Here is a 26757-nt window from a genome sequence, read left to right as displayed (position 1 = left end):
GGCAGACGAGGCTAAGGGTCAGGTTTTACTTTCATTAAAACTGTCTAGGTCTTTGGTTAGCCCATAGTGTTTTTTTGGACAGTCAGCAATTTCAGGAGAACATGCAGCTAAACACGTGACTCCTGTTCTGATTGGCACAGGCATGGGTTTAAAAAAGCACCGTATGAATGCGTGTGATTGGGTGAAAGCAACCCATGAAGTTTGCACATAGGAGATGGCAGGTAAAAGACAGCTTCACATACAGACTGTGGTCTTTCCCAGCTGTCATAGGTTAAAAAGTGGGGTAGACATAAATAAGCAAGTCTCTGGACTGTGGGAGGAAGTTGGGTCAGAGTGAACCCTTTTCCAAAAAGGGGCTCGACTAGCCAGTAGAGGTGGGAATCACCATACATCCCACGATACGATATTATCACAATACTTAACGCACGATACGATATTATTGCAATTTTTAAAAATATTTTGCGATATTCAGATTCTGTACATAAAGGTAAACTTTATCAATATTCATTTTATCTAAAATCAAAGTCTCGCACTCAGTCTTTCTCTCGTTTCAGTTTTATTGTTGACAAACTGAACGGTTTGTATTACAGTCTAGTCCAACTTAACTGAATGCAACCATCTGGTACAATTACAGCTATTCTGCACTATGCAATTTATGAAAACTGAAGAATTTGAAAGTAAATTAAAACAAAATATAATTTTACATTAAATAAAAAAGGTTTAAACTTAATTAAAATAAAACATGTCTTAAATTAAAATAAGTAAACTGTCATGTTTATTGCTGCCAAAAAACAAGTTAAACACATTTGGACAGTGAAGGAATGTCAGGATTCTTGCTCAGAAAAAGGATCAACATGCTCTGAAGTCAGAGCACAAAAACCTTTTTGTAACAAAATATCGATTTCTGCTGTTCCTGTATCGATACATTATTAGCAAACAAAATATCACGATACTACACAGTATCGATTTTTTCCCCCACCGCTACTAGCCAGTAGGTTCGCTAACCAGTGCACCTTTGAGTCACTCTGACTAATCTAACTAATACCAATTTTAGGGGTATTAGGCCCTTAGCAACAGTGGGAAGGAAAAACTCGCTTTTAACAGGAAGGAAGCTCTGACAGCACCAGCCTCAGGAAAGGGCAGCCATTTGCCGCGACCGATTGGGGGCGATGGGAGGAAGTCGGGACAGGAGTCAGTACCTAAGGTTTAGGATTTGCCACGCCTACGTAATACACGAGCAATTTGTTTAGACGAAGACAGAAATGTATGAATGAGGTTTAAATTGAGGCAAAGAGGATTTATTTATGTTTGAAATTAAATAGAAAAAAAAACTTGAATGTCAAATGTGATTTATTAGTTCACTTCCATACATTTGTGGTGACTAACACGAGGCAGGATATTAAAGTAGCAGAGTTGAAGTAGAATTTATACAAAATTCATTTAATATATGTAAAATAGGCCTTTTTAGACATCCCAGCATACAAAAGAATGGTTGGGCTGCCTCCCAAACTAAACAGCAGAGTATCTGTCAACAATAAGAGCGGTTTATCTTAAAACAACAATTCCATAATATCATATGTGATATATATAGTTTGTTTTCATTTTTCGAGCCCTGGAGTCTTTATGATTATTATTTCAGCCTATATTAAAGCCATGTAATGTGCAGTCTGTATGCAACTATAATCATTATAACATGTGAGCGCCACAACAGAGTCAGTAAAATGAATGCAGCAGTTCCATCTTAAGGTCATTAAAAGGTACTACAACAACAACAAAGCCCATGTTTTACTCTTTGTGCTCCTGCCTGTTAGCAGGCCGTGCTTCCTGCTTCTCTTATAAACAAAAGGATATTCACTACATGAATGTAATGCATCTGCAGGATGGTGGCATGAGCGGCAAAAATACGCATTATCCTCGTAAGAAAGCTCCATCAGAGCGACAATTGAGGGACTTGTACTTGGAGGAATTTGAAAGGTCTGCATGTCATTGACCAGAGGGTTCATTCATGCTGCGCACCCAGTTTGTTTGTTGCAAATGGAGATTTTTTTTCTTTTTGGGAAATTGTGACCAGCACCATTACTTTCAGGCCCATGTGAACTCATGCATAGATGTACAACTACAGGCATGTGCACAAACACACAAGTGCAACCACTCTCAGCATCTAATCAGACTGAGTTTCCCATGAAGTTTTCTGTGGTGCAAAAAGCGAGTTAAAGTGATTGCAGTGGATAAGTGGCCTAAGCAAACAGCATTTCCACTGTGACAAGGGAGTGTAGAGTGCAATTAGTCCGGCCGCATGATCTACAGTTCCATTCCTTTAGATAAACCTTCTTGATTACCCCATAAAACTGGGCTTTTTTTCAATGGCATGTCATTGAGGAGAAATGGGGCCGTGCAAAATGCAAGGCTGGCAAAAGTCCTGGAGGTGAACAAGTTAAAACTCAGCCCCATGGGAACGACGCCAATCATCCATATTATAAGTTGTGACAGAGATAGCTCTGGGAATGAAAGCACAGAAAATATCAAAGTGCAACCAGCAGCAGCACTCTCTTGGCAGGTAAGAAAATGTTGTTTGCCAAGCCCGAAATGAGCACACGCTCTTCTTAGCTGCTTTTAAACATTGGCACTCAGCTATGATATTGAACAGTGGCTTTAGGCAAGTGTTAAAGGAGGTTTAACTAAGAAAACGCTGTCTCGGTTGAGCCAAATTACATTAACACATCACAACTGAAGAAGAGCTACAGAGAAAACATTTTCCTCTTTGCCCACTCGAACTCCATCGACCTGATTTCTGTTAACTTGTTTTCTGACTCTCTCCTGTTCTTGAAGCAGACAGCCGGGCTGCAGTGAAGAAGAGAGACGGGACTCACATTTACTGTAAAGTACAGTTCATCGCAACAGCTGATTGGTTTACAGCTCCTTCACATGGTTAGGATGTCATCGCTGGCAAAGGTGCCAGCTACACACACGCACAGAGTAAAATGCTGTAAAGCATGATCTAACGGGCAGACTCCCACAAATACACTGTGCTGCTGGTATAAACACAGTACGCCACAGTGAGGCTCAGACTGTCTGGAACAGAGTTCAGCCAACAGATACAGGACTGTATGGAACATTAGGATAGTCAACATGGAAAATGAAAATATGATTACACTGTAGTTTAGAGCAGCATTGTGTGATTCTGCAAACTGAGTGAAGTGCATTATGGAGAGCTCACACACTCAAGTGTAGACCCTGGTACCGTACAGTGAGGGGATTTAAGAGGAGGCAGTTAAGGGGTAGAAAGAGGGAGGCGTAACAAGCAAGCACACATAAAGTCTGTCTTATTCTTTTTCCCTGCCCTCCCTCTCTCGGTCTCTCTCTCTCACCATTACAGCAGCATTAGAAGCTGAGCTGCTCAACTGTTCCAAGATGTCAGAACTACAAAGCTCCCTTGAATGAGGGAATGTGGGGCCCAAGGCGGCAGTAAGGGAGCCTGGAACAGCTGGCTCTGTCGTGGGGCCTCCTGTTCCCTCGCTCTGCAGCCGCTAGCGGGGACAAGACAGGGATGTCAGAGTGGGGCGGGGGAGTGAGAGTGTGTGTGTGTGTGTGTGTGTGTGTGTGTGTGTGTGTGTGTGTGTGTGTGTTCATTCCTTTTATATTTTCTGAATAAGACAGACGACACTGTGATCACTGGCCAGGTCACCTTCAACAAAGCTGGAAGTGGCGGGATGGGCAACGAAGAAGGTTGGGTTAGGCCGAGGATTTGTTATCACAAAGGTTCATTTCAGGCTCTGAGATTGCAACGAACAGTGGTTGCAGCATTGCCAAATGACATGCAGGGTGCATTATCAAATAGGAACTAAGCAAGGATGGGAAATAGTGAGAACAAAGTAGGCTTTCAGAACATGACAGTATTGTGCCTTTCACAACACAGACGCACATGCACGCACACATGTGGACAGTACGCTGCATCTCCATCTGCTTTTGCTCTGTGCTTAGGAAGACACGGAAAATTAAAGGGAGAGACCACTTGTGGCTTCTATCCCACCCTTGGTGTCAAAGAGGTGTGACTTAAAAGAAAAAAGAACTTCCTGTTGAAGGTTAGAGCACAGAAATTTAAAAAAATGAAAGAAAAAAAACGTGGTTTCAGGAGGGTCCAAGGAAGGTATCAGGTTCAAATGCTTCGTTCCACAGTAGAGAAAGCCTCGTTCGCTGGGGTTTGCTTTGGGCTGCCACACATGACGCTGGAGATGATCGCACAATGCAGTGAATGGAAAGTGACTTAAGTGGCTACATGTGCAGTCATCGGTATAGAAGACCCACAATTACTAGCTGCAATGGAAATATGACTTTTAATGTAAACCATCATACAGTGAATGTAATCAAACGACATTAAGGCCCATGAAAGGGTTCTGTTATTCATTAAAGACACCATTCAAGAATCTCACTGCGATTGTATTGTTAGTCGTTTTTATTGCTTTGGGGATGTTGTCATCTGCATTAACGAGACACATATGAATCTGCTGAAGCTTTTTCACTGACAAATATTTACATGGGGATGAACAACTACAAACATGCATGCAGGCATGCAACATGGGTATGGTGGACACGTGCACGTTTGGGTTGTGAGCATTCAGGACTGCACGGGCGTTGAAGTGCACAAACACAAATTTGAAAACTAGAATGTGGAACAGCCCCTTTTGAAGGGAAGACTGGGTTTCCATTTGAAAATGCTAACCAGTGAATGAAAACACCTTAAAAAATGTTAGCCTTTGAGCATCCCGGTGAGGCAGCTCGAAGGCTTCGATCACAGCTGCTCTTAAAAGTGGATTTTAATTGTGTACATTTGCACAGTAATTATGCAAAGGTTCACCTCTTCCCTTCAGAGGAGCTTCAACATCTGGAACTGGGCATGACAGAGTCTTTCTTACCACAGCGAGAGGGAAACAAAAGAAGTGAGAGAAAAAACTGAAGTTCAACATTTACTTTTAAAAAAGGAAACCCCACATTTGCCTTTAAGCTGGCAAAGTGCAGGGCTTCCTTTTTATTGAGCAGGCGTGTGGGATATATGCCGGAGGAGAACACAAAAGATGATTTCTGGATTTCCTACTTTTGGCCCAGAATGCAACAGTAAACTTGCCAGACAGCGATTTAAATAGTCATCCCAGTAGCTCCAGCCACACATCAGAGTGCATGTGCAGCATCCAGCAAAAATCCAAGAGTCGTATGCAAGCTTGAGCTTGTTGTTTAGGGCTGCATAATCGATGACCTTTGCATTATCGATCCATAAACTGAAATCTTAAATTGTTAATGCACTACTTGTTTGGTAAACCTGAGAGTCTGTGGTTGCAGTGATGGTGGAGCACAGTGGGAATAAATATGGGAGTAACTGTTGGAGGATGGAGCTGTGCAATATTTTAAAATCTGCTCAGATAATCGGTTAAATGCTATCTTAGAAGTGACCTGACTACCTATTCAAACTACCTCCTTAGAGACTCATGGGCATTATGTTTAAAATAAAAACGGACATTGCAAAAGTTTCCAAGGATCAGTGTTTTTTAAAGCTGTATTATGGCTGCAAAAACACAATAAATAAATTATATTGTGCTATAATTTCATGCTACGTGTACACTTAACATAAAAATCACAGACTAAAGTAGATAATATTCATCGGTCCTGTCATTCGTCTGGATGTTACCTTCACACACCCTCGTGAACAACGCTGAACACCTCACACTCCAGCTCAAAGCTCATCCCTGGATGAGTCTTCCAGGTATTCTGTCTACAGAATCCTCTGTAGTATTCATCTAATTAAGATCACAGAAACAACTCTAATTGATATGAAAACACTTCATTCTTTTCTCCACAAAACAACTGCTTGTGACAGCCTGCGCTTTGCAACCTGAACCAGCAGCAATCTATCTCTCATGTATAATGTTAACATTAAGTGAGGCAATAGCACTCATTTCCTCAGTTTATTATTGCACACACTAGTTACACAAAGAAAGCAATCTTACACAATTCACTTCTCCAGGGAGAGCCAAAAAAGAGGAAGCTTCCCCTGTGGGAATGGAAAAGACAAACACAGAGTGACAGGAGTGCTGTGGGCCATTTGGAAAATGTAGGCAAGGCTGCAATAGTAGCTCGCTGTTGTTGGTTAAGTCTGGATTCTTTGATCCATTATTGAAAGATCAATGTAAGAGTTTAAAAAAGGAGGAGACAGAAGACTGAAACGTTTTCACCTCTATGGAAGCCCGTTTCCGCCACAGAAAAGAAATATCCATAACTCAAAATTTCAAGTTATTTTCTTGAAATTTTGACTCATTAACTCAAAATCTTGAGAAAACTCAAAATTTTGAGTTATTTTTATCAAAAATCTTCTACTCAAAATATTTTTATTGAGTAATTGTGGATACAGTTTACAAAAAAAGAAGAGAATAACACAAAAAGTGTTTACATTGAATACAAAACAGAGCTTCTCATGTTAGAACATTGGTAAATAAAAAGAGAGGAAAACAAACAACAAAACAACAAAAAGCCACAACCCAAGAGGGATTATGATATTAACTAACCTTTTATTTTTGTCAAAATTATGGATACTTTTTTTTTTTTTTAAGTGGCAGAAACGGGCTTCCATACATTTCACCTGGCTTGGAGTATCAAGTAGTGATTTAATACTAGTGTTTAATCAATAAGCTGCATTACTCAATTTAGGGGAAGAGACTTTAAATTATTCTTTTATTTGCAAGGAAACTTCAGGCTTTAACTTAAGCACCAATTTTTAAATGTAAAAATAAAATGTACAAAATGAAAAAGACTTGCATCTATAAATTGAGTTTTTCTTTTTTTAAGGTTGTCGGTTCACTTGACAGCAGTTAAATCACTCACTACTCTAAACATACAAAGCAACGTCTTCATGAGTCGCAATCCTAAGCAAATGATTTGTAAGCTGTTTTGAACTAATACTGCACAGACATCTGATATAAATACCAGAGAGACACACTTCTGTTCACACGCCGTATATATGGTGGGACGTAAAGCACGAAATGTACAATAAAAAAAGTTGCATGTAAGGAAGAGGTAAAAATCAGTCGGATTTCAATCAACTCACTTCTCCTGCTTTTAGTTAGACGAGAAAATCAACAATTATCTGCCCTGAGAATAACGTGTCAGAGTTACACATTAATAAAGACATCTGCTATGAGTCTTTCTAAAAATTAAAGATCTAAGACATCTGCCAGTAGATGGATGGGCTGACAAAGAGAAGTGGCACCAAAACCACATTTTAAATTAATTTCCATTTTCCCGTCAAGGCTAACAAATAAAGACAACCTGTCCTGCATCACTACCAAATGTCGCACGATGATCCCAAATCCCTTCAACGAGTCAATTATACCTCTCCCCAAGCACTGGCAGAGTATGTAAAGCCAGGACGTTCGGTGGCCTCAGGCTGACTCCAGAGGAAGCCGGCACAAATGACAGTCTAGCTCTGACTACAATGACTCTGACACATTAAAGTGTCTTTGAGGTATTTTCTCAAACGGCATATGACCAACACTAAAGACGGGAACTGAGAAACAGCTCCAGTAAAGAACAATTTCCAAATTGTCCAATTCATTGGAATCATATGCTGTTGTCAACTCTTTTTACTGATGCTGGCAGAAAGAAGGAACCCGAGTTAACAACAAAACAAAGAATTGAAGCTATGAAGCAAAACTGAAAATAGAATAAAGGTGAATGAAGCCTTATCAGTTACCACCTCTGACCAACAAAGGAGGAAAACTGCGTTGTTACAGAGGGATTATAGCAAAAAATAGTTTAAGAAGTATGTTCAATGTGTGGATGTGAAGCGTATAGATGTGTGCAGCGTGCTTGGTAGGTGGCATTTCCTTCATGACACCCACACAGACACAGACACACACACACACACATGTGCGCTTCCCCTACTTGAGCTGACTTGCATGCCGTGACATCTGGTCAGTGCTGAATACGATGTTCAGGGAAGTAAAGCGACTATATGCTGTGCACAATGGAAGGAAAAACAGAAAGCCATGGAATAAAATGCATTACTAGAATTCCTTGGTTCTCCATCAGCGTTTTCCTCCATCAACAATGGGACAAGAACTTATTCTAGTACAGCTTTGCCCTCTGGTAAGGAGACGTGTAGTGCCAAAACACAAGAACAACCAACACAAGTGAGAATAAATCCAAAGTTCAGGTTTTTCTGGGCATATTCTACTAAAATCCTAATAATCGTTTGCTCTTGAGCTAAATAGAAAGCTGCTGACAGTCAGTTTTGGCGTTGAATGAAACTAAAAAAAACAATGGCACTGGCCGTGTGTGGAAATGAGCTCAACTGCGATTCAATGCAAAATAATCTGCAGTGAATTTATCCTCTCATCCCCCATTACCGCATCCCCCCATGGCTTCATCTGGGAGAGACACTGGTTGAGCGAGGCTGTTGAAGATACCCACCTCCCTCTTCTCCCAGCACTGCCTCAGGAATGCTTTTCTTCTCCTCCCCTTAGCCCCATGTGTAGACGCCCTCTCTGCAGGGTGTGTTTTGCATGTAAAACAGGCTGCAGATGCTGTCCGCAAAAGGGACCGGGAGGGACAAGGGAGACCGGGACACAAGGAGGCCCCACTGCCATGCCACCCGCTTGGCCTCGCCTTGCTTTGCTGCCACCTCCTCCCATAACACCTCTCATTACTTTACCCCTACACCCCCCTCGTTCTTTCCATCCCCGGTTCAACGTGCCACCCCTCCGTCAGCCCCCATCGGCCATCCCTCTGCCACCCTCCTAGCACACGCAGTTGTGCGTCTCCCTGGAAACAAGCTCTAGTTGGTGTATGGAGGCACGCTGAGTTCACACAGACACGCTCACACATACACCGCTCTACTTTAGCGGATAGAAAGACCTGAGACTGCATTCGGACAATGAAAAACAGAAAGAAAGGGGGGAGAAAGAGAGTGATCACCTCTAATAAAATGGTTCTTTACAATCCTGTTATCCATATTCGGCTTGACACGACTACATTCAGGGGAAATAATTAACAAGTGCATGGCGGACATTAATATTGCATTTGACAGGAGACAGGTGGCTGGCTGGGAGCAGATGTTAGGAGGCAGACTGAAGAAAGAGAGAGAAGCAAACTTTTATACTTTAAACATGTCATCCCTGGACTTTCAGATCTTCTGATTTAAATGCGTGTCTGTAGTTGCAAAGCGTTAAGGTAATCTCTTAGTTGCTGTAAACTCATTGTAAACTGATGAAACAGAGTTTTTACTTTATCTTATTAAAACTTTCAGTGCGAGGTTGTGTTGGTTGGACAAACAGGAGCCGTGTGAAAACCACTAATTCCAACAAGCTGTTTTTATTTGACTTGATCTGCAATCGACAGTCACTTTCTAAGCAACATTGTTGCAACATTGTTGCTTAGAAACGGCTCCAGAAGATGAATCAGAAATGTTTGTTACTTTAACGTTCACATTTCTGTGTCAGTAGAGTTCATCAGTTCATCCCTCTCTCTCCACATCCTCAGTCTGCTGCACACAAAGCTCCACAGTGTGGCCAGTTGTAGAGGGTGCAACTGTGATGACATAATGGGGTTTTCCATCCACTCTCAGGATCTGTACAGTGCTGAACAAGGTGTGGTGCAGTGTGAGTGAGAGAGAAGGATAATAACCTTTTACTTTTACAGTACACACAGCTCAGACGGGTGTCCCACAGTCCCCAAAAGCACCTTTGAGTTGATTTCTCACAGCGTGTAGATGTTTGACAAACTGCAGTGCAGGTTTTCAAAATGCTTAAACGGTGTTTTGTGTGAAGCCACACCTGACGTACTGCACATGTGCCAAATCTGACAGCAACTTTAGAGAGATTCAAGTCTTTCTGAATGTCCTCTGAGATGCCTTTACACAATAAGGACATAAAAAGGAACCATCCATCCAATACCAACAGTGAAGGGGGGGGGGGGGGGGGGGCATCCCTATTCAACCAGGACAGTTTCAAAACCAATTAAAACTAATTCCATATGCTGAATATTGACGCTTGGATTTCTCATTATGCCTACTGCGCTTGTCGACAGTTGTTCACTGTACTGTATGTGTGCGTCTCAAAGGGGCTGCAGAAAACATGTGGGTCAGGAGGCAGGGACTCTGGGATTCTTCATGCTTTGCTCCACCATTTGGAACCACTCTCAGCCTATCACTAATTCCTCCTTCTTGGCAGCTCTACAGTTTACCCTCTCTCTCTCTCCCTTTCCTCTTTTCATCAGTGCTGGCAGTAGAACTGTAGTCTACATTCTGCACTAATTAACAACCTTCAGAGAAAGACCACCAAACTGGTGAACTGGCACACTCAAAGCACGCTTACAGTTAGACTCTCTTTTACTCTGTAATCTTTCTTAGTTCTCTATCCTCTAGATTCTATTGTACTGGAGGTTGTGCTGTATGTGCCAATGCAACTAAGCTAAGCTAAAGAGAACCAGTTTGAGAACCAGTTTGGCTCAGTGAGATGAGTAGCTGCTTTGAGACCAGGAAGCCCGGGTTTGAACCCTACTCATGGTAACATTTCTTTTCTAGGGCAGGGATAGCTCAGTAGGTAGAGTGGTGGCCCATGATCAGAAGGTCGGGGGTTTGATTCCCCTGAACTGCTACCCTGAGGAAGGTACCGTCCCTACACACTGCTCCCCGGGTGCCCAATGGCTGCCCACTGCTTCACAGAGTGAATGGGTTAAATGCAGAGGGGAATTTCCCCAAAGGGATCAGTAAAGTATACAAAAATAAATAAATAAATAAAACTCCACGCAAACATAAGAGACAGCTCGCAATCAAATTTGCACAATATTTCTCTGACTTGTAGTAGTACATCTGTTGAGAGTATTGCGGTGCTTTTGCCTAGTTATGAAGAGACTCGGAAAACTTCAGGCAAACAATATCATCCAAACCAGGTCACATGGTTGGTGGGTTTACTTTGGTAGAATATTAAGAAACTCTTATGAGTTTCCTATAGGTACCAAAATAAGCTAGAAAGAAAGCGATTTAGTGGTAAATCTGACTTTTTAAGCCTTCTCCTCCACTCAGCGTGCACATTATTAGACACCCAGAGAGAAAACGAGACATGATTTATCTACTAAAGACGGTAATTAACTTGTATGTTACAGGTGTGTGATGTTGGAATATGTAAACAACATGAATACATCTCCCGTCATCAGATCAAGGGAGGATCAGGGTAACTTGATTTGCTGAATCAATTCAATTCAATTTTATTTACACAGTGCCAAATCACAACAACAGTCGCCTCAAGGTGCTTTATATTGTAAGGTCGACCCTACAATAATACATACAGAGAAGAACCCAACAATCACATGACCCCCTATGAGCAGCACTTTGGTGACAGTGGGAAGGAAAAACTCCCTTTTAACAGGAAGAAACCTCCAGCAGAACCAGGCTCAGGGAGGGGCGGGGCCATCTGCTGTGATTGGTTGGGGGGAGAGAAGGAAGACAGGATAAAGACATGCTGTGGAAGAGAGACAGAGGTTAATAACAGATATGATTCAATGCAGAGAGGTCTGTTAACACATAGTGAGAAGAAACACCCAATGCATCATGGGAATCCCCCAGCAGCCCACGTCTATTGCAGCATAACTAAGGGGTCATTCAGGAGGCCCTGCCTCCCATCCTACTTTTAAATACTCTAGGAACAACAAGTAGGCCTGCAGAGCTCTAATAGGGTGATATGGTACTACAAGGTCATTAAGATAAGATGGGGCCTGATTATTTAAGACCTTGTATGTGAGGAGCAGGATTTTGAATTTAACAGGGAGCCAATGAAGAGTCACTAATATTAATATATTTTCCATGATGCTATTGTCTTTTTTTTTTGCCTTCAAATGAGCAAAGTAATATTTAAGATGGCCAACATGCTCATAAGAGTCTATGCAGTATACTGGAGCGCAGACACACACAGACAGACACAAATCCACACACTGCGTCAAAACCCCGAGCTGCTGGTCAGGAGCATCAATTGAGTCTCTGTTCAGTCCCTTTGCCTTCCTCGTCTACACTGCCTTCTTCCACCGCCGACGTCCACACCGCATAATTTGTCATAGGAAAGCACAACTCTCAAAGGAAACAGGCAGCCTTCAAAGCAAGCTTGACTTAATATGTAGTACAGTGCTGTTATCCAGTACTCAATTGTGTATCTCTCACAAGTTTCTCACCTCTAATTGTAAATTCTTAGAGTTCCTTTAGGAAAGTTGATGAATACGAAGGTGTGGCAGGGAGGCTGCTGACTTCTCAAGTAGTAGATTTGTACGATCGCTAGGAGACTTTGCAAGCAGAGAGTACCTTGCAATTGGAGGAAGTGCATAAATTGGAGTCACAATGCCATAAAAGGCGTGCCACCAAAGACAAAATCAAAGGCAAAGGAAGTGGCTCCAGATAGGGCTGGGCCATATCATACCGTTCACGGTAACACCGGTATAATGTTGGGCAACGATAAGAAAATGAAATATTGTGATAAAATATGGGTAAAATGTGCAGTGCCTTTGTTTTCATACGCACATGGCGGTGACGGAGAATGAGAAGGGCGAAAGCGGATCGTTGAATGAAACGATGAACCAGAACTGGTTTGTAAAAATGCTGCAGCTTCACTGGTGTGGAACTGGTTTAGCTTTCGTCCGTCAGATACACAACAAAGCACTATTTTTGGTAGCGCATGCTAGCGGGCCGCCGTTATTACCGTGTTGTTTGGAAAATACGGCGCACTTAAAATCAATCCTTTGATTTTTCTGAAAGTCGACAGAGCCCCTTATAATCCCGTGTGCCTTATGTATGAACTCTGGTTGTGTTTACTGACCTCGAAACGATTTTATGTGCACGGCGCTCGAAAATCTGTCAAATGTTTCAGTGCGACTTTGCTGAGCTACCAAGCCGCACCGCTTGATGCATTGTGGGAGCATTACGGCTATCGTAGGCGGAGCCTCGCGGAGTGATACGTACTGCGCTTAAACATAATATTACCGTATTGTGTGTGTATAACCTCTTTTTAAGTTTTGTGGATATTATACATGGTTATGCTGAGGATGTGTCGGCCAGTTTCCACTGGAAACGCCTTTTGGTTAAACTGTCAGCGAGGAGTTTGCACTGTTACATTTTTATATAACATTAATGCACATAAAAAACAGCTGCTTGTTTAAGTGAAAATACACTGATGGGTTTTTTGCACTAATAAAGTTGTGGAGTTGTAAAGTGTTTTGTCTCACGTCAATTATATCGTCAGTTATATCGTTATCGCAAATTTTCAAATGTATATTGTGATAAATATTTTTGGCCATAGCGCCCTGCTCTAGCTCCAGACGACCTCAAAGCAACCTTGAGTAAGATACTACATTAGTGTTTTGCTCGAGCTATCGATCCCCCCAATAATTCTGCATAATGGGGAAAAAAATCTAAAGTTTAGTAGCGCTGCATGAATATAAAGCAGCAGGTTACTGACGAAGAACTGAGCCGACTGCATAACTAAACAAGATGCTTGCATTCCCAGCACAACTGCAAGAAATGACAGAAGCATTCAGGAAAACCAAAAACGCAGACGGAAGATCAGGCGGCATCGAGGGGCCGATGCTTTTAGGCCTCCTCCACAAACTCAGCTGCGGGTCAGAAGCCTGGCAAGAACCCAAACATATAAAGCGAGAGGTGAGGAGTAAAGAATGAAGGAATTCAAAGGAGACAGTTTGCCTTGTTTCCCAAAGAGATGCACTGGCACGCCAGTGATCACAGACAGCCTCCAACGTTAAGTGACTCTGAATAGAAGCGAGGCAACGGCGAGAGAACGGCACAACAAGATCACTGGACCAGAGCGGGGCGAGCGGTGCTGGCAGTACTGCGGCATTGTTGCGGGAGCCGAGGAGGAGGCCGTCGCAGCCCGAGCCGACCGCTAGCCACGTGCTCCTCATCGAGGCCCGCGTGAATTATTACATTTCAGTCTGTTATATTTCATCACGGCTCATTACAGACAGACAATCGAGCTCGAAGAGGAGCGCCGTACTCGGGGTCCGCCCAGATGCCCTCGGAAAGAGAGAGAGAGCGAGAGAGAGTAAGAGAGAAAGAGGGAGAATCCCTGCACTCTCCCCTGAAAAGGATAGAGGAGGATGGACAAAAACACATTGTCTGTGGATTTAAAAAGGAGGCTTATGGCTGCTATGAAAAAGCAATGTGCTTTTAGAAATGGAGGAGAATGAATATGCCTGCTGATGCCCACTCAATGAGATGTACGCTGGTGGAGCCATAGAAAAGAAGTGAGAAATGAAAGGGATGGAATCTGAGGCAAATGACACTTGAGTGTTTGGAAATAACTGACAGCTGCACAATGGGACAGCAAAACAGACTGCAATCTGCTCATAGCTAGATGAAAAGACAGGGAGCTGAAAAGAAGTGTGACCAAATACATACAGAGATACTGTCCATTCACAGCTGAGCGGATAAACAGACAGCCGTGAAAATGGGCGAGAAAGGTGAGGTTTAACTACAATAGATGACCCGAACAATGAGATAGCTCCAAAGGCTCCGTGAAACAATTAGGCAAGTATACGAGCGATACGAGAAGTGCTCGCTTTAGGCCGCGACAGTTTTTATTTACCACATTCAGTCTCAACACGTTTAAGCAGAGACCGAACGCTGAGAGTTTAGGAGAAACTTTTCATGTCGTTAGACCGAAGCGCAGCCGATCACAAACCAGACGACGTATCCCTGCGCGAATATGTACAATCACTGTGTCTCTCCTGACGAGGCTTTAATGTGCACATGCAGGCTCGTCTTCTTAATCTGTGTGTGTGTGCAGAGAGAGAGAGAGGGAGAGAGGTATTAAAACACACTCCTCTTGTCACTTGCTGTTCGCTGCATAACACAGACATTTTCCATTCTGTCAGTGCAAGCAGCGAGCACACTGGCTCCTTCTAAACTCAGCCGCCACTTCATTAAATGACTTCAGACTCTTGGCAGAGTCAGTGGGAAAAGTCTATATTAACTGTGTGTGAGATCCACGGGGTGACCAACAAAGGCCATAGTTGTTCCTCTGTGTTGGGTGCTGCTTGGGGAACTTCTGGGGCCTATTAGGGTACCCCCTCCACTACCCCAATGTGTCTACCACATGCTCCTGTTTCTCCTTATCCTCACTCTTGACTTCATACACCATGCATACATGCACAGACACAAGGATGCACAAAGCTTTGCTGACCTCTGCCCAACTTTTCTGTAGTTGGTCCCAGAATTAGTAGAACTAGACACAGCATGAAGGGGACTGCGACTGTTTAGACTGGAGAACGCGGTGAGGCGCAGGCTCTGGTTCCTGCTTTCGCAGCCCAACATGACGACCGGCAGTCTGATGGTACCTAATGGCCGGGTGGTACTGTTGCTCAACCAGGTGAATGTGCTGGATCATTTGGGAGCAGATGGGCAGAACTGTCAGTGACACCAACAACAGCACTCGAAAACCGCATCTGTTGTAATGCAAAATCTGGCGAAAGACTTTATCTGTAAAAATCCCAAATTTTTAGCATTCAAACAAATGTTTCCCATTAAATCCTTTGTCATAACAGCTTATTCAGCCCAGACTGCGGAGCCTGGGCTGGGCTGACATTGAGCAACAAATGCAGTCGTAACTCTATTAAAGTAACAGCAAACAATCCTTTTCTATAATAATACAGCACAACTGATTGGTAGATTTAGCAGCTCAAGTTTCAAACTCCTGGATGGAATGTAAAGTGTAATATTATCACGGTCTCATTAATGGTTTCACACGTGTAGACGAAGCCACAAACAGCTCAGACGTGAGTGATCAAATCTAGTGCCGATGACACTTAAACACAGGGCCACAAACTCGCACGCACAGAACGAGATCAGCGTCCAACAAACCACCGACTTCACCGACAAAGGCACAGCAGGCAAACAACCGGCAATTAATCAGCTAGATTGATCTGATACGCCAGTTTGTGTAAATTCTGCCGTGACCTTTAACCAATCTGGTGGATTTATTTGTTCTAATTAAGCAGATTAGGGCCACATGCCTTTGCAAATTAAGTCATTTATCTTCATGTGACAAGTTAGGAGGAAAGACCAACTGCCCCCAAGGAGAAAGGGCAATTTCTTCAATACTGTGAGGTCTGTCAAAAAGGTTCAAATTGGCCCCCCACATAGAAGGACAACACACTGCACAACTGGGTTGTTGTGTTGAGCTCATTTGATATTACAGCATTGCTTTAGATTGTGTTGCCACATTTATAACAATTCCTATGATAGATTTCTTCATACTTGTTGTTACGTGCATGTAAAGACAACTACAGGTCAAACATACAGCAAGTATCTGTTGTAAAAAGCTGCTCCTTTGTCACAAGGGGTCAGTGTTGCATTGTTGACTGCACAGAGCCCGATGCCCTTCCTGATGTCTCCAGCCATTAAACCAGTGACCTTACCCTTGTCATGGGAATGTGTTAACCACTGCACTATACAGGCACATCTGCTGTACTAAACAAAAGAAAAGCTGATGGACACGTTCCCGTGCAACAACGTCAACGGTTTTTTTAGACACCCATTATTCCCCTTCACAGTTTAAAGCTTGGCCAAGAGGTTAAAAATAACCCACAATGTCTAAATCTACAGAGGCCGGAGCCAGGAGGGACCCGAAGGTGGACTGAGCCAAGTAAGAGGCCTCCTCAGCTAGTCCAGCAAAACACTGAAGCCTGGGAACTTCAGCTTGTTTTCCGTACTGTAAGCCCACCTACTGGACCGACCTTGCACGTGCAGCGTCTCGATGAGTGTGCGTCACAGATGTAAGCTGAACACAAAGCGATGCATGCGATCGACACAGCTCTGATTCCATTCAAGTTTCCCTGTGAACGCTCACAATCAGCCTGATCCTACAGTTCATACCAGAGTCCATCCTTGTTGTTGCCAGAATTTCACAAAGCACACCTTTGACTGGGAAGTCTTCATCAAGGGAAGTTTTCTTTAAATTAAAATATACCACAAAAATGTTAATACACACATCCACGCAGCCACTAACCTGTAAATGACTCCCATCACCCTGAGCCATCTAACGCATTACACAAGGAGATTCAGAATGAAGGAATAACACGAGGCAACAATATGGCTCAGTTCTTTTCACTGTGGGGGTTTCACCCTGTGTGGAGATATAAAACACTATATCCTTCCTTCTCCCGAACAAGCAGACCCCCCGCCCCCCTCCACACACACAGAACATTCTCCTCTAATCCACATCCATCCTCTATGCGGAACGTCGTCCAGATTGGTTTCCTTCTAGTATAAACTTCCAACTTGAGGTCAGGCTTTGGGATCACAGGGCCAACAGAAGGTCATGTAGCTCGACTTCTACAGACGGAGCGAGCTCGTTAGTTATTTGTCTGCCCTCAGTTGCACCTTTTCACATCCCTAACATGCTGAATTCTGTTGTTAATGCTATGTTAGCGGGCTGCACTCAACATGATGGGACTTTGGATTCACTTTGGATCTGTGGCAGTCTTGGTCACCTCCTGGATCAATCCTGGATGGATGGATGGGTGGATGGAAGGATGGGTGGATGGCAGACTGGATAATGAAAATTTAAAAAAAAAAAATCCAGGAAAGTCCAGGAAGTGAGTGATCAATGTCTATTGTGAGGATTAGTTTAACTAGATAAGATCACTACACATTTATTAATATTTATTACACATTTATTATTGTTTACTTATTTTTCTGCATCTTAGACTTTATTGATTCTTCGGTTCTTAATGGCTACTTAGTTTACTCGTTCGGACTGACTGGCTCACACTTCGTGTTTTTCATTTTAAAAAAAATATTCGATTTCTCAGAGTAACTACAACAACTGAGCCAAGCAAGCATAAAGCACTTCTAGGTAGATATTCCAAACAGTACGCAGCCCTAAACGTGATACAAATGGTTTTCTGTGTGTTTTTTGCAGTTTAAAAACAATAAAATCTCAATTTGAATCCTATAACTTAAGCTGACTGATGCTCTGTCATGTAAAACACTGTCTCAGGGAGTGAGTAGAGATTCTTACAGTGTATTTTTAAAGCACATCAGCATGACTATTCTGCCATCTAGAGGTACAATATAAGAATAGCAGCCGTGATTACTTGGAGCACTATGGGGGAACATCTAGCGCTGACAGCCTACGTGTACAGCATGTGGATCTGAACGTTCATAAAATGAACTTCACGTAACGCTGTGGATCAAAACTGAATGGAGAAAATCTTCACTGCATTTTTGTCACTCTGTATTTAACCCATTAAAGCAGAAGACTGGGAGATATTTCACTCTACAATAGGAATCACATTTGAAAATGTTTGCTTGACATTAGTTAAATATACTAACTATGTGGTATTTTAAAGTTAAGTACATGTTAATAAGTGTACAATTAAAGGCAGGTTAATTTTTCCATAAATAAAATAACATTACAAAAAACAAAAACCACGACCAGCAGTGCCGTGTAATTGCTAATAATTCAATACATGAAATAATTGCTCAGTATAAAAATAATTGCAGGTGTTGTTAGCGGCGATTTCACATTCTTGAGAAGTACTTGAGGTTAAATAAGTGCTTGAAATCCAACCTTTAAATGTCAGAATAATTGATATTTGTAATTTAGAAAGTTGTTGTGCGCATAACGACGCCCTCTGCGTGCAGCCAGACTGCTGTGACGCCAGTTCCTAAACGCACATTACAACTGCACTAAGTAACGGTGTGTCACCTGTATGGAACGCCAGGACTGCCATAATGAATTAATTAAATACACCATTAAATAATTAATTAATTAATTGTGTCAATAATTAATTAAAATTGGAAATAATTACATAAATATTTATGACACGTGTAATTAATTAATTACTGACATATTTAATTAATTAATAACACATTTAAATAATTATTGACAGTTTTAATTAATTATTTAATGATTTATTTATTTAATTCATTTTGGCACTTTTGTCCCCTTCATCTCTCTCCTTGAAATAATTTTATCTGTCAGCCTCACCCATCAAACTAAGTGGGCGGGGTCAAATCTAACATTTGATTGGTTGCCCGCAAAGTAAGTCAAGACAGGTCGATCCTAGATAATCGATTGCTTGTGTGGACTTGGGGCAGCCAGGTATCCCAGAATGAACAGGCAGCAATGGTGGTGGTGTACAGTTTTAGAATACCCCGTTTTTTTGTCACCAACTACACTTTTAATAGTGTTTTAGCTGCGAATGTAGTGGCGTAATCTTCACGTCTGGTCAGGTTGTCAACATAGAACATGTTTGCAAAAGTGCTCAGATGTTTTCAGAGATGTCACTAGCTCTGCTAACAGTCAGCTGACAGAGTGCACCGAGCTCACAGCCCCGGTGTTCCAGCTTAACGGGGGGGTTAAGTTAAACAGTTTGTTTACATATTCCACTCTCCGTGTTCCACATGTTGCATTCGCAGATTCTCATTTTCACCGAACGATCGTCTCTTTCCACCTGGTCTTGTGTCTCTGTGCTTCTGTAACATAAAGAACGAGCTGAGTTGTTTCTCAGGACACCAGCGATCAGCTCAGCAGACCCTCAGTTTACCTGCATGCATCCTCCTCCTCACCTGTCAGCTGTTTAACACCTGCTGCTAATTCAAGAAACACGCCCACGTGACCTGGTGATAGTCACAGTTTAACTGGGCAGCCGGTGCTCGATATAACACAATGTCAGCGCATTTTTCTGCACAAGATAAGTAAATATAGTGTTCACTGGCACATGTGTTAGACTGAACCGTTCGCTTTTCTTTATCTGGTGTGTTTTGGATTTAACAGTGAATTTTGAGATTAAACTGACTTTTAAAATGTTTTTATACAAAGAGGAAAGAGAAGGCGCATTTCCACCGAGAGGAGCAGAGTTTGCAACAGCATGCTCATCATGAAGTCTGCAACCTGGACAGAAATATTATATCATCTGTTTTTTAATAGTTATTCAACTGTATTCTAAGCACCAGCTGTCTGTTAGAAATTTTAGAGTTTACTTAACTAAAAATAAACAAGGTTAACATACAATTTGTGATTTTTTTTTTTTTTTTTGCTTTTTCGGTCATGTTATGTTTACCTGTCAAAGGCTTGTTACAAACTATGAAACACATGGTGCAGACTTCTGGATGTTAGAAGAAAACTAATACTGCTCATGAAGAAGACTAAAGGCAGGAAGGTGTCCTGTAAAACTAAACATGTTAATAGGACCTCCCTGTTTATATCATAGTTTATGATATAGCACGTGTATTTCAGTAATAGCCTGCTGATTTCAGTGTAGTGGTGAACAGTTACACAGCTCACGTAGGCGTTATCTGTGATACTCCTTAACTATAATTTATCCAAGTTAACTTCAGTTAACCATTCAGACGGTTCTTTTGCAATGAAAAACATAAACACCCATGCTGCCGGGAGGTTTCCTCAGTGCCAGCTGTTAACATTACAGCTGCTTATGCAGTAACCATGGTAACCACGGACTCTGAGCGGCTGGATCGACGGAGGTCAGACAACAATTTTACATGTATGATCTTAAAACAGGACACAGCCACTATACGTGCTGGCCTCATATCAAATGTGAAAGCAGACTGAGTCTATGTTTGACGTTTGTTTATATCTAATCTTCCTCTCAAACATTTAAGCAGCAGCGAGTCTGCAGCTGAGGGAACACAAACTCAAACTGTCCGAACAGGTTTGCTCGTTTCTTGCGTGTATTCATTTGGTGATTCATTAAATGTATAACTGTTATCCTAATCTGCTGCTGAGTCTCTTACACTGATGAAAATGCAGAAAACACAGATCACACCTGTTCAACCAATCACTTTCATTCCACTTTGATCTGGACAAACTGACGGTTCATCTCTGCTACAGTGTTGTTAGACTGCTATATGTTTTTGTTCTTTATGCTGTAGATTTTCACGTCTCTGGAATAGTTGGCAGTAATACGGATGATTTTCTGTAAAATCATACTGATATGAGCCGTGAAATATTCGTAGATGACCGTTAGATTAGTCAGCTGGGAAACTCTGAGTTAACTCAGAGAGCTGAAGATATCGTGGACATGCTGACCTCGCTGCGTGGTGTACAGGGCCGTTTACCCTCATGATTAATATTCACAATAAAAATATTAGCCGAACATCATGAAGTCTGTATGTGTTTCATAGTGTCGAACAACCTTTGTACAGTTAAAGCCAGCAGTTACTACATGACGGAAACACCAACGTTATCTCTTTTATGCGTTTATACACAGGTCACGCTGATTACTGAACAAAAACCCAAAGATCAGATGTTAAACAGATTTATTTGCTCTCTCTCCTCCTTAAACATGTTTTTAATGTTAGTTATAATTCAGAATTGGCGACTGAAACACGTAGGACACATAAGAACATCGGGAAATAAAACCCTGATAAATATAACCTCAGTAAAAGAAGTCAGCGGGGGTTATTACAGCTGTGTACCAGGCCTGCGCTTTGTCAGTGGCAATAACAGCTCGATTGCTTGCGAGGCAAGCGGGTCTATCCCACGCTTTGCCGTGAGACTGGGCAGACATCTCCGACATCATCGAAGCACTTTTGCAAAGAGGCTGTATCTTGACAAACCGACCAGACACATGAAGATTAAACCACTACATTCTCGGCTAAAAAAATATTAAAACGGTATTTGGTGACACACAAACGGTTTTTCAAAGTTCAGTTCTGTTAGCTTCCACATGCCGGTTGTTGTGTGCTAGAAACAATGGCCACCAGGCCAAAGCAATGGTTTTGACTCGATCAGCGTTTTAATTATTTCGCATTTTAATAAATTCATTATTGCCACATTTAATTAATTATTTAATGGTGTATTTAATTAATTCATTATGGCAGTCCTGGCATTCCATACACTGTATCTCACTGCGTCATGTAAATGTTGCATGTGGGTAACTTTGACACCACTAGAGGTCGGAGTTCGACCACTTATGAACAAATGTGAAAAAGCCCATAGTTGCTGCATTAATTACGCTCTTTCAACAAAGTCAGTAAACAACTGGATGAAGAATAAAAATGCAAAGAGCTCAGATGAGAAGCTTCGTCTAACACGGCTTTTTCAGCAATCAGATTGAAAGTAACAACTGTTCCCACACTCAAAGATGATCATAAAGCATGAGTGAAATATCGCACAGGCAACTGAAATCTGCTCTTTCTATGAGATACACGACAAAACATTACTCATACCAGAAGACATCAGTCATTTCTACTCTTGATTTTTTTAATGTAGGACATAAATAACTTTCTCCTGTTCTCCCTTTACAATACCAACTCGTGTTCTTTGTTTTTCACAGAACACTTCATTTAGTTTGATTTAACTTTGCTTTTTTTATATGAACCACACCGGATGTGAAGATGCAAACTCATCTTCACAGAAGAAAAAAAAAAAAACCCATTTGAGCAAAGTGGCACACTGTGCTGCTTAAAAAAAAAAAAAAAAAAAAAAAAAAAAAAAAAAAAAGCGTACCTCTGGGAAATGCACCGACATGTCTTGACGTAGACTCTCAGGGGAGTTTGCAACACCAAAACATTGCAATGTCAACAGCTGACATACCTATCAAACAACAAGACACACCCTACAACAGCTGTAGTGACCTTAGAAATCAGGCAAAGACAAAGATTGTGCATCAATAATGCACAGCTGTGAAGTACAGCAAACAAATACAGTGTCTAAAAATATGCAGCAGAAAGCTGCACTGCATTGAGGTTTATTAATAGCCCAAGCTGTACTTTGTGTTCCCCTTTTAACGAGTAAAACACACCAGTATTATTGCAACAGCAGTTTAATTAGACATCAATAAATAAACCCTTAACACAAGTATAAATGGTTTTTTTGTGATGCTGCCACTTTAAGGTGTAGAAACAAACAAACAAAAACCAAATAAACAAACAAAACCAAGATGTTTCATTGACAGCCAAAACTACCCACGGAGCAGAAAATGACAGCAACATAAACAAGTCAATAGTTCATTTGGCGTGAACGTTTTAAAGTAGGGCTGGGCGATATGACCCAAAATTCATATCTCGATATTTTTTACCTGGATGGCGATATAAGATATATATCTCGATATTTATTTTTAAAGCCATAAGTTAAGAACAAAAAGAGAGTTCTTAGTCACACTGTGTCCCAGATGTCACACGGGCACTTTTATTTACATACAGCGTAGATGTACACGAAGAAATTACTCAAAAATAAATTATCAGCATTTATTAAATAATCATGGTCTATAAATAAAAGAAAACAATGTTGTTTTTGTGCATAACAAAAAGCTCACAATTGTGCAGTGAAAATGTAAACTAATAGACGCTGAGCATAATAACAAAGAGACAGATTTCACAGCTGCACCACGTCTCTGAACAAGTGCCATTTGTGGTCCTTATACACACACAGTACGTATCACTCCGCGAGGCTCCTCCTCGGTAGCCGTAATCCTCCGACAATCCATCAAGCGGTCATATTAAAACATTTTTTGACAGATTGCTGAGCGCTGTGTATCACATAAAATCGGTTCGCGGTCAGTAAGCACAACCAGAATTCATACATAAGGCGCACTGTCGATTTTTGAGAAAATGAAAGGATTTTAGGCCGTGCAGCTCCTCTGGGCTGCATGTCGTTAGCGTGGTTAACTCGCTAACACGTTGACGCCGTCCAGCCCCACGCACGGGGGGATCCGCGGTAACTCGCTAACGGAGATTTTCCGCTTTCATCTTGTCATTGCCTGCAGGTGAAGCTATGGGGGAGGGGGAGTTGTGTTCAGTGAAGGAGAGGCGAGGCAGAGTAACGTTGCGTAGAGACAAAAGTGGACGAAAGAGAGGCAAACCTGCGGCTCCACAAGTATAATTATAACGTAACATAGACTATATCGATATAAACGATATTGTCACATCTTATATCTCGTATGAAAATATATCGATATTTTTTTAAAAACTCGATATATCGCCCAGCCCTACTTTAAAGTGTAACTCATGTAACTGCATCCCTACAGGATGTGAGCTGGAATAATCAGCATCAGCGAGATGTTCTTTCCTGCAGAGCAGATGTTAAATCTCAGAGATCCCAGTCCAGTTGTGTAGTAGACACATCGGAAGACACAATCCAACCGCGCTCTGCCTCCTCTTCCTCCTCCTGCTCCACTGAAAACATGCCAGCAGTCTTCGCTTAAAGAAACTTCTTCTCACACCGACTCGTCGTTTCTACTCGTCTTTGTTTCTCACAGGCCGACATCGAGCAGCATCACGAAACACCAACAAGCCGTTTAGTTTGGCAAAGTACTGTTTTCTGAGAAATACACACAAGAGATCAGCCGCTTTACCAAAGCAGCTGATATCGACATCATCTGTGATATTACAAGAACCATGACAGTGACTTCCCAGAAGAGCAACTTTTTACTCAAGGTGAAACTCCAAAATGACGTCAACAACTTCATTACTGATGCGTATCACCACAACAGTATTTTGCAGGAAGCAGCTTCTTCGTCGCTCACACTCACTCGTTAACTAGCCAAAAATAACTGATACATAATGCAGAATGTTATTATATGGTTCTCTATTATCCTTTTACCCTTTGTGTTTGTGTTGCCTCTTTTTTCTTCTCTATATGTAACATCGGCACCGAGTCAACACGTACGATCGTTATCTTCGTCTAACCTACGTCGGGGGTCGGCACATTGTGTATTCAAAGCAATCTAACCACCAAAACACTGCGGTCTGTAAGTCACAGCTGACATTTGTTTGTGTTTAGGTGCTGTGATGGGAAACGATGACGTCAGCGTGCTTCATGTACTGTCAGGGCGGTTAACAGCCCAACCTGAAAACAAACAATTCTCATTTCCCCTTCAACAGTCTGATCGCTGCTTGAGGTCATGAGCAACAATAGTTTTAAAGGGCACTCCAACAGCGATAAAGCTTTTATTATAAATCAAATGTTGCGGTGAATGCTATCAAACGTAAAAAACAAACAAACTCGTATTTCCTCAGAGTATTTCTGTTTTTAACTGACATGCAAATGCAACAAAACCACAGTGCGCCTTGTGAGTCCAGCTGTTATAAAACCCACACACTTACCGGCAGCTGATACGTCACGTGCAAAACAGAACAAACTGGGACATAGGTGGAGTTTTTACGTGATGACACGGCCTGCTCACTCTAAAAACGTTAGAAACAAAGCGATGCAATTGTGAAACTGCGGGGATCATTTCTCAACTTTAATTATTTGATTCTGTTTGAGGGCCAGATAAGATGATGGGTAATTTCACAGAATTTCCCTGAGATCTACCGAATCAGTTTCAGTGGTAACAGGTAGCTGACACACAGCTTGTGTGAACTGAGGCAGCCAGACGACAACAATCAAACTAACACATGTGGGCTGATTTTCTTGTGTAACTTTAAAGAGTAAAATAATGCCTTTATTAGTTGCACAATTTCACAATTACATAATCTTTGGAAACTGGTGGCAGCATTTGGAAATTTTCCAAATTAACGTTGGGAAACTGCATATTTGGACAGTCTTCATTATATGGAAAAGACTTGTGAAAAACACGTCTCTCTGTTCTGTTTCTGTTAAACATGTAACTTTGCCAGTTTAGTGTAAGCAACTCAATAATTCCAAGTAAAATATACCCACAAGTTTACTCTTCGGGTTTATATTTGACCCTGTCTACCGTGGTGTCGCTTTCTATCCAAAACAACATCAGCAAACCAAAAACTGCCCGTAAAAAGAGGCAAAGGACGCATGCAGACAAGTAAATGCAGCAACTGTTAAGCTTTGGACGCTGTTAGGAGACAGCTGAGATGAATTTCTTCAAAACAGAAATGTACTAAGAATGAGCATGATACCATCAAGAAATCAACTTCACAGACCACAAAATGAAATGCGTCACATTTCCAGAGAAGTTACAGCGGAAAAAGTCTAAAATTGAAGCCCCCCCCCCCAGGTCTGACTGCCTGCCAAACTTAACCTGATTCACTTTCTCAGCCACTCTGACAGGAAACTTTTCCCTCCCCCTTCTGTCTCGGCTCCTCCTTCGCTGCAGTGGGCGTGCTGAGGGAACACAGAGCATGCAGATGTTGATGTTCCACAACGAAAGCTGTGCCCACATCCGCTCTGAACCGAGTCTCCCGCAGTCTACAGCAGGCTGTTCACACTTAACAGTAACACAGCAGGCAGTACTGCTTCTCGCCACTGGAGCTCGCAGATCAAGAACGGAGTTTAAACTTGGAGTCTGTAAATTTTAGTGTGAAACACACGCAGAAAATCGCATATTTAAATGAAATTAGAGAAACAGGTGTAACTTGACTCGTGACTCTGATTTATGGCTTTTCATACATTATAAGGAGCTTTTTCAACATTTCTCAGCGCGACTCCTTTCTCGTGTCCTGCAGAGTCAAATTTCCTCTGAAACATTTGAGGCAGGCTTTGAGTAAGCAGCTCCTGATACCTGCTCTTATAGCAACCTGACGCATTCACAGGCTGTGAAGCAGCCTAATAACAGGTCTGTCTCACTCAGGCGGCGGGCAAATGCTGAGTGATTTTTACAGAAGTGTGCTCCATCATTAGCCTGCTCGTTGAAATTACTCCGAGAAATCAAGGATTGTTCAATTTAAACGGCCAGGACCAAGCGCTCTCTCGCTGCCTCACACACATACATGTCGACAGGAAGAGGGGAAGCAAGAGTGGCCCACTCTTCTTTAAGGAAATCTCTAAAATT

General features: G+C 41.9%; 1 long non-coding RNA gene across 2 annotated transcripts in view; it reads right to left on the bottom strand.

Moving 5' to 3' along the window:
* Positions 1 to 26757, bottom strand: part of LOC309710518 — a 116226-nt gene that overhangs the window by 88887 nt on the left and 582 nt on the right. The gene's annotated exons all lie outside the window — the stretch shown is intronic.

The sequence above is a fragment of the Aulonocara stuartgranti genome (assembly GCF_965226115.1).
Source record: "Aulonocara stuartgranti genome assembly, chromosome: 7".
Classification (NCBI taxonomy): Eukaryota; Metazoa; Chordata; class Actinopteri; order Cichliformes; family Cichlidae; genus Aulonocara; species Aulonocara stuartgranti.
This window is presented reverse-complemented; position numbering and strand designations above follow the sequence as displayed.